This window comes from Mangifera indica, chromosome 10, assembly GCF_011075055.1.
Source record: "Mangifera indica cultivar Alphonso chromosome 10, CATAS_Mindica_2.1, whole genome shotgun sequence".
NCBI lineage: Eukaryota > Viridiplantae > Streptophyta > Magnoliopsida > Sapindales > Anacardiaceae > Mangifera > Mangifera indica.
In genome coordinates this window covers 10,520,962-10,528,061 of record NC_058146.1, presented here as the reverse complement: position 1 = coordinate 10,528,061, position 7,100 = coordinate 10,520,962, and the positions used below count along the sequence as shown (strand labels likewise).

The 7,100-nt window shown below is 28.5% G+C and overlaps 1 long non-coding RNA gene across 1 annotated transcript; it reads right to left on the bottom strand.

Moving 5' to 3' along the window:
• Nucleotides 1-2,262: 2,262 nt before the first annotated feature.
• Nucleotides 2,263-4,607, bottom strand: LOC123228423. The gene is made up of 3 exons (XR_006504697.1): nucleotides 4,534-4,607; nucleotides 4,357-4,448; nucleotides 2,263-2,473 (listed from the first exon to the last, which is right to left on the bottom strand). It is a non-coding gene; the product is annotated as an uncharacterized LOC123228423 (long non-coding RNA).
• Nucleotides 4,608-7,100: the final 2,493 nt, after the last annotated feature.

Here is a 7,100-nt window from a genome sequence, read left to right as displayed (position 1 = left end):
CATTTTATACATCATCCAAAACTAGTAGATATCTTTTCCCATTAATTTCTTTTCTAAAGAATTCTTGTAATTCATTTCTTTTTGAGTTGCAAATTTTATTATCTTTTCAACAATTGTCTTCACCGTTAAATCTTCATAGACATACACCTACATCCTTAACTGAAAATAGTTTATGAAATTCTCATTTGCCTATCTATTTCCATTCATCACCTTGCACCATCGAAGTTTAGTAGAGAAATTGTCTAATAAGTCATTTGCACCATAAAATGCATCTTTAAGCCTTTGGAACCAATTGGTTACCTATTGGTTCATTTTGTTGTGCTATTCCTCAACATCAAGAAGAGTAGATTTGATAGTGTTGACAATGTCGTTGTGTTTTTTAATCTCATCCTTAACATCCCTGCCAATTTACCTTTTTGGAGAAGTGTTAGAGACTCAAATGAAAAGAAAGAGAGTCTTATATCTAATTAAAGTGAGTGGTATATGAATGTGTGGATTAGACTTTAATACAAGCCAATTGGTTTTGTGTAATATGGGTTTCGATCTTCACATTTATAGGCCCAATATATATTTTTGATATAGTATCAAAGCACAAGTCAACCGATAGGTTTAACAACCTAAAGTATTTTTGCATACAAGTGACAATGCACCCGACCAAAAACCAATTGAGCCAAACAACAAGTTAAATAGCCTATGGTAGTTGTTCTTGAATAGGAGTGTTGGGACTCAAATAAAAAGAAAGAAAGTCTCACATCTAATAAAACTGAGTAAAGCAAGTGGTATATAAGTGTATGGGTTGAGTCTTAACACAAGCCAATTGATTTGTATAATATGAGTTTGGATCTTTACACCTATAGGCCCAATATATTTCTGACATGGTATCAGAACACAAGTCAAACAGTGGATCTAACAATCTAAGTGTTCCTTGATACAAGTGACAATGCACCTAATCGAAAATCGACTAAGTTAAACGGTGGGTCTAACAATCTATGGTAGTTGCACTTGAGCAAAGGTATTGGAGACTTAAATAAAAAGAAAGAAAGTCTCAAATCTAATTAAAGTGAGTGGTATATAAATGTGTGGATTGGATTTCAACACAAGCCAATTGATTTTGTGTAATATGAGTTTCGATCTCTATACTTATAAAACCAATATACATTTTCGACAAGAAGCAAGGACCTTAACCCTTCCAAGATTTTCCAATGTCTTTAGCCATTTGTTGTCAAAATGATTTTTTTCAAGAGATAGCTATAGAAATTAATTGTAAGACTTGCAATGTTGTGATGTTCATAGACAAAAGTAGTAATATTAGGACTCAAACAAAAAATATGAAGAAGATATCTTTGCATTCACATCCATCCCTTTGAGAGTAGCAAATAATGAAAAACATTATCATTATCATTAAAAAGGGTGTCTAAACCTATCACTACAACAAGTTTAATAAAAAGTGACAAAAGTTTGTCTCAAAAAGTAAAAAATTTATCCTAAAAAATCATTCAAGACAAAAGATTAAATCATCAAAAAATATGTGTTAGCAATTGGTAATACCTACGAAAAAAAAATCATCCCTAATAGCTAGTTATTATGGACGAAATAGTGTTTCGTCATAAAAAGATACATATTTTGGGATGAAATTTTTTGTCCATAAATGAGGCAGATTTCATCCCAAATAACTTTATTTCGTCCCAAAAAAAAACACGATTAGGGACAAAATTTTTCATTCCAAAAAGAACACATTTAAGGATAAAATTTTTTGTCCTCGATATTGTGGTGAATACGTGATGAATACGGGACAAAATTTTTTATCTTAAATTATATAGTGAATTAGTGACAAATTTTTTCGTCCATATTATACAATGAATTTAAGACAAATTTTTTCGTCTTTTATTTTGCAGTAAATTAAAAACAATATTTTTTGTCCATGATTGTATAACAAATTAGGAATAAAAATTTTCACCCTTAATTGTATGTTGAATTGAGGGCATTTTTTTTTTTTTGCCATTGATTGTATAATAAAATTAGGGACAAATTTTGTTGTCCTCGATTATGTGATGAATTGAAGACAATTTTTTATGTCATTGATTGTATTGTGAATTGGAGACAAAAACTTTCATCCTTAATTATGTGGTGAATTAGAAACAAAAATTTATGTTCTTGTTCATATGGTGAATTTGATACGGGAATTTCAATCATAAATTAAAATTAATAGTTTTATTAGTACTCAAAATTCAACCATTCATACAAAACATCACTTCAACTAAGTAAAAAAATATTAGTTATATTAAACTATTATTACTAAAATCAACTAATAACTAAGCATTAAATTGTTAGTACTACTACAAATCATATTAAAAGCTTTAACAGCAAGCACACAGGGTAGCATGGCTACTAGAAAATTGGACAACCCCAAACCTGTCTTCCTTGCATAAGTGCACAGTCAAAGAAGAAACTGCCCCGCACACCAAGCACATAGCTGCATAAATTGGCTGAAGTCATTGAATTTGTTGATTTGTCATCATAATTCACATAAAACAAACTTAAAACATTCTTTAATGTTGGCTGATCTATAGCACAAAAGTTGCCTTGATGAGAAGTTTATTCCGAGAGTTTTGAATGATTGTGCAAATAGTATCCGAAGAATCAAAACATAATAATATGAAGAAAAAAAAAAGAATCATTAACAGTAGCACAAGTCATCAACACCTATTCTTCACATACATTAGTATCTTTTCCAAAATGCAAACAGAGGCAATATAAGGATAACACATAAACTAAGATTAATGCAGATCACTTCTCAAGCTAATTGAACAAACAACCCTCTAATACCATTAAACAATGCCTTTCTCTGCATCATACAACAAATACTGATCATCTAAAATGACAAAACACTTGAATACATTATTTTACAATTTTAATTTACTAATCAAAGATATTATTTTCGTGAAACTCAAAAGCAACATATAGGCAAGACTATTTTTTTTTTTCCTATTTTTTTCCAAGCATCAAAATAGAATAAACTTGTATTACTCATTTAAAAAAAAAAAAGAGTTCAAGAAGGGATAGAAGGGAACAAACTGTCTTGTATTCTACCTCATCGTAGAGTATTTTTCAAAGAAATGTCATATCTTGACACAACCCATTTTGTACTTTGAAGCCATTGAAACATTACATCATAAGTTTAAAGTAATGGCACAGGACAGAGAGAAGATGATGTTTAATGCTAATAGTTTCTAAAAATGTGAAAGAAGAATCATGAAAACCTTATGGCTTGTAAGAATATATGATTAAGATCACACTATTTTGACTCATGTAACATTGAAACAAGCTGCTTCCATGGAAAATACATGTCCATTGACAATGACCAGAACCCCTAACTCCTCTCTAATAAAGCAAGATTCTTTCAACTAAACTACCCAAACTAAATTCCATTTCCAATAAGGTTGAATCACCATTTTCCACCTCACAATCTCTTTTACCTTCCCTAGATCTACCATAGAAAATGACACATATGAGCAGTTTCACCTATTTGCCACATTAACTTGATTCAAAAGAAAGAATGAAAGCATAGAGACTAGAAAGATGACTGCAGTAAGATGACATAGATCCTATGAACTTGCTTATGAAAAAACAACAGATAGTGTTGCACAAGATTTTAAAAATGATCAAATTAAATAAGTTATCAACTGTCAGCATATACACATAAATATATTAAATTGGACCTATAAGATTAATCAACAACAATTTCTTTTACCTGGAAGTTGTCCACTGGCTCAGATGACATAATAGTCATGTTGTAAACACAAAAAAAAAAGAGTCATATATAATAGCCATGCTCTGTAATTAGCTTTAGCGTAAAAGATAGAGCATAACAGACACATGATACACATAAGACATTTTACATTTGTTAATTAGGTCTGACTAAAATTTTAAAAAATCAATTAATACCATAGACTCAAATAAACCTTGCCTAAAACTATGAACACATCAATTCGTGTTAACAATACAAAGCAAAGGTCATATGCAACATAAATGACCGTACAGAAATGAACATGAAACACGAAATCTAACCATCTGGAAAGTCTGATAAAGGACAATAAAATGAAAGTTAAGAAGCCAAGAAACTAGTTAGGTCAAGCTTAACTAAGTTGACTTATGATTTTTTGCACTCATTCCATAGATATCAAACTGGAGATGAATCATATATCAAAAATGAAAAAATTTTTCTAACAAAATTAAATATGGAAAACAAATTCTACAAAAAAATCACAAATGGAAACTAAAAAAAAAAAAAACACTTCGAAATTCATAAGCTACCACAAATTATCACATAATATATAGGCTAAGTAATATGATTACTAGTGACTGCATATTTTTGTGGTTTCATCAGCCGCATTTGCCACCACCATAAAAGAATCGGTGTTACGTCGTTTCTCGATCAGAAAGAAAAACTGATAAAAAAACGAAATTACAGAAAGAATTCACCCGAGATTAGAATTAGTAAGTGAAGTAGTGATAATTCAGAAGAGGATTTACCTTCAAAGAGGAAGAAATGTGATTGATTTTGGAGCCTTGTTTTTGTAAATGCTATTTTTCGGATTTCAAAGGAAATTAGCAAACCAGAAATAATATAATAAAAAAAAGAACGAAGAATGTTGCCATGAAACTACCCATTTGAATTATAAATTTGTATCTAACTTAGTTATGAATTTAAATTGAATCGAGATCTAAATTTGAATTATCGATCAAAAATCAATCTGAAACAAACATCTTTTAACTCGAGGTTTATTTGATTTAAAATAATATTTTAGGATAAAATTAAAATTTTGTCCCTATAGTAACATTTTTAGACGAAATTAAAATCGTCCCTAAAAATAAATCTTGCATTTTTGGAAATCCCCTAAAATTATTTTAAGACAAAAATTAAATCATTTGTAAAAATAAATCCTATGTCTTTTGAGATGAAATTAAAATTGTCCATAAAAATAAGTTTAAATCTTAAATTCATTCCTTAAAATAATCATTTTTAGGCAAAATTAAATCATCTCTAAAATTATCATCGTGTGACGTAATTAAAAATGCGCGTAAAAATAAACCAAATTTTTAAGTATGTAATTAAGATTTCGTCTCCTCAAATAATTGTTTTGGGACAAAAAAAAATTATCCCTAGAATTATCATTATTTATGAGCGACATTAAAAAATGTCCTTAAAAATAAATCTTAACTTATTGGGAATGAAATTAAGATTTCATCTCTAAAAGTAATATTTTAGAAAAAATTAAAATCGTCTCTAGAAATAAATTTTATGTTTTTGGAGATGAAATTAAGATTTCGTCCCTAAAAGTAACATTCTGAGATCAAATTAAAATTGTCTTTAAAAACAAATCTTATGTTTTTTAGATAAAATTAAGATTTCAACCCTTAAAGTTATTATTTTGGGACAAAAATAAAATCGTCCCTGAAAGTGACATTCTAAGACGAAATTAAATTAGACACTAAATATAAATCATATATTTTTTGGGACAAAATTAAGATTTTGTCCGTAAAAGTAACATTCTAAAACAAAATTAAAATCGTCCTCAAAAATAAAACGTATATTTTTGCATTTTGGGACAAAAATAAAATCATCTCTAAAAATGACATTCTAGAATGAAATCAAAATAATCCCTAAAAATAAATCTTAATTTTTTAGAGATGAAATTAAGATTTCGTCCCTAAAAGTAATATTCTGAGACGAAATTAAAATCATCTCTAAAAATAAATTCAATGTTTTTGGGGACAAAATTAAAATTTCATCCCCTAAATTTATCATTATAAGACAAAAATAAAATCGTCCCTAAAAGTAACATTCTAGAATGAAATTAAAATCGTCCCTAAAAATAAAACCTATGTTTTTGGGGATGAAATTTTAATTTCGTCTCCTAAAATTATCATTCTAGAATAAAAATAAAAACGTCCCTAAAAGTGATATTCTAGAATGGAATCAAAATTGTTTCTAAAAATAAATCTTAACTTATTGGGGGCAAAATTAAAATTTCGTCCTTAAAAGTAATATTCTAGGATAAAACTAAAATTGTTCCTAAAAATAAATTCTATGTTTTTGTGGACAAAATTAAAATTTCATTCCCTAAATTTATTATTTGGGACTAAAATAAAATTGCCCCTAAAAGTGAAATTCTTGAACAAAATTAAAATTGTCTCTAAAAATATATTGTACATTTTTTGGGACGAAATTAAGATTTCGACCCCTAAAATTATCATTTTGCAACCCTAATTAAATTGTCTGTAAAATTATCATTTTGGGACAACATTGAAAATGTCCTTAAAAATAAATCTTAACTTACTGGGGACAAAATTGAGATTTCGTCCCCTAAAATAACTATTTTGGGACAAAATTAAAATTTTGTCTCTAAAAGTAACATTCTGGGACAAAATTATAATTGTCTCAAATATTTTGTTCTTAAATTTAATATTTGTTGTAGTATATAAAAACCATTCAACAATAAACCAAATCCATAGAAGTCAATACTATTATATATATTTTAACCAAGTTCCTACAGAAATTTAAATTATATCCTAGTTTAAGTAGAATGAACACTATGATCAAAAATTGATTGAATATCTAAAGCTTATAGGACTTTATATAGGTATAGGATCAGACTATCTTGCAAAACTAATTTACATATGTCTATTCCTTCTACTACACCCCTCGTATTATTGCCTATATAAATTCATCTCATCTCTTTAAAATTCGATGAAATTCCACAAAAACCCCTTTATCATGGGCTACACAATTTTTGGTTCCTAAATCTAGAGTCCATGTAGAATAAGACTCAATTAATTGTATAGTATTGGAATAACGTTTCATCACTTAAAGTAGAATGAGACAATATCTTTTTTGGCTTCGTGCACTCACGGGTGATATAACCTTTATTGCTACAATTGCAACATGTCATCTTGGTTTTGTCTCTTCTTCTAGCATGTTTATCACTTTATATCGTTTTAATTGCTTGTTCTTATAATTTGAGCCTTATGTGACCTCTTTCCTTTTCTTAGACTTGTACCACTTACATTTGAAGCCATAAATAACTCTTGGAACTCGA